Source organism: Hypanus sabinus, chromosome 4, assembly GCF_030144855.1.
Source record: "Hypanus sabinus isolate sHypSab1 chromosome 4, sHypSab1.hap1, whole genome shotgun sequence".
Taxonomy (NCBI): Eukaryota; Metazoa; Chordata; class Chondrichthyes; order Myliobatiformes; family Dasyatidae; genus Hypanus; species Hypanus sabinus.
In genome coordinates, this window is record NC_082709.1 from 120,331,361 (window position 1) to 120,334,159 (window position 2,799).

Below are 2,799 nucleotides of genomic sequence, written 5' to 3' on the forward strand. Positions count from 1 at the left end.
CTGAAAGCGCATACCACCAGGCTCAAAAACAGTTTCTACCCCACTGTTAGAAGACCCCAGGTCCAATAAGCTGAATTTATGATCTCACAACCTTCTTCGTTATAACCTTGCACCTTATTCTCTGCCTGCACTACATTTTCTCTGCAACTGTAACAGGTTATTCTGCATCCCCTTGTTGTGCTTCCCTTGTACTGTGTCAGTGTACTGAAGTGAGGTAATTACATGAACGGATTTTCCTCCTTTTGTCTGTTTCTGCCCATTTTATGTGCCTTGGTCTCCTTTATTCTCCCACCACCTGTATTTCCACTCCAAGTTTTCATTCACTCCGAACAGAAATTGAAGAGGAACTTGAACTCAAAGAGTTGATGTGTCTTAAAGGAGCCATTTTCACAGATCTCCTGAACCTAATTTCATTTTCTAAGTGACAAGCAAACAAATGTTTTCTACACTCTCTACTCTCTTAAGATGGAAAACAACACAAATTTTTTAAACGATGCATTTTAACTGAATTTGTTAATAAAACCTACCCCACAGCATCGGACATTTACCAGCAAGAAGCAGCTCCAATGAAAGCTAAGTGATGAAGGGATACTAATTGTGTAGCAAGGAAGTGGCAAAAATCGGTACAAAGAGATTTGTTTTATATACATTAAATATTCTTTGAGATCAATATGAAATCATCTGACAAACTAAAGAGAGCAAATGCTGCTAATTCTCAGCAAGTGAGGCAGCATTTGTGGACAGTACAAGAGTTAACATTTCATGTCAATCACTTCTGCTTAATAATATGGTTGTCAACTGAGTTCACACACAGCAGAAAACCCTCTGCAGCCCCGCAGTAGCCAGCAAATCCATTCAATTGATCTCTTTAACGTATTATGGGCTGTATATAAGTCAAATGCTCATGAACTGGGGAGTATCTGCACCATCTTGATCTCTGTAATAAACTAGCTTTATCATCTATACCATTTTGCATACCATAGCTATCATATTGATTGCTGTTTCCTTTAAGTCTGTGAACAATTGCTATTCTTATATGTCTTCATAACATGATAATTTATTGAGGATCTGTATTTTTATCTCCTATGCATCCTCAATCTGATGGACATTTTGCACATTATACTTAGAGGTGATTCTTCAAGTGTCAACTGTTCAGTGAATCAAGAATAAGACTTGATTCAATTTATGGCACTTATCCATTCTGACAATGTATTCATAGTAACTGCTCAGATATACAATTAAACAAATGGCCACAGAGTAAGAGATGATTGGACATAGAATTATGGACGATGCAGTTCACTAACTTTAGTTAGACCCCTGATATTTGGAGGAAAGAGAGGAGGAGTAGAGCACATACTCATTAAAATATGGCAAGGTATTAATGCAAATATTAATTTATCTTGCCAGTATTCAAGCTGATGAAACAACTCACTTAAAATTAAAGATACTAACAGTAGAAGTGGTAGAGGCAGGTTCGGTATTGTCATTTAAAGTAAAATTGGATAGGTATACGGACAGGAAAGGAATGAAGCTGAGTGCAGGTCATTGGGATTAGGTGAGAGTAAGCGTTCGGCATGGACTAGAATGGCCAAGATGGCCTGTTTCAGTGCTGTAATTGTTATATGGTTATATGATTAATAATATCATTAATTCTGACAAAAGATAATTTATTTTTATTTCTCCCTCAAAAATTCTATCACTGATTATTTCCAAAATTTTGTGCTGTTTCAGACTTCTAGCTTTTCCAGATTTTGTTTATCAAGTGATTGACATGGTGGATTGATTTTGCAGCAGATTCAGATTATTTCTATTTATCACGTATACTGTGGTTGCCTCTACAGATGCCTAGAAGCTGACTGCAAGTTCTTGAAACAGAACTGAGCTCTCTGCTCATTTTGCTGCCTTTCTACGTCTTTATCAACTGTGTCAGAAGAACCTGTGGAAAACAACAAAGAGCAAAGATGACTTGGCTAGAATATGCTGTAAGATTTCCTCAGTCTGTTATGTGAGCGAAGCATGCCTTTAGAAGCTGCAGTCAGGATATTTCACTTTCAAAATACAGATGCAGAGGAATCATCAAAGAAAGGGATCATTTGTTCACCTTTTTTTTGTTTTACAAATAAGTACAGATAGAATGCACTGCACCAGCAACAATACTGCAATTTTAAATGAGAAGAAGAAGGAAGCAAGAGCAAAATTTTAAACTGTAAATATCCTCTGCAACAAAGCTTCAACAAATTAAAAGTCTAATAAAATTTCTTTTGCACAAATGTTTCCCTGTCATATGCAGCATTATCATTTTCATGTTGGCCCAACAACCAGCATCAACACTTCTATATAGGCATTATTTTTTTTTTTGAAGCGTGCCTCAGGCCTTGGGCATTAGTGTTTGCAAAGTGGGAAGGGATTCTGATTGCAATTAAATGTGCATAGGTAAGCTGGAACTCTGGAAGATGCATGTTGCTGTTGCTAAAAATTTCTAAATAAGTTATCTTCAAAGGCAAAGAGATTTCCCCAGCTAACTCTTCGTTTGGCTCAATTCTTTCGTAGCGTAGAAACTTTTGCAATTACTGGGCTCACTGAGTCACTTCTGCAAAGTTAGAAATGTTAATGCTACTTATCATCTTGATAAACTTTTGTCAGACATGTACTTGGAATTTCCTTCAAGATAAACCCCACTTTATATTGGAAAACAAGAATTAAAGGGGGATTCATCTTCAGTTGCCACTGCTAAGTAGGTGTAAGGATGGTGACTTCAATGGAACTAATTGCATGGAAGTTAATGAATGTGGCAGAATA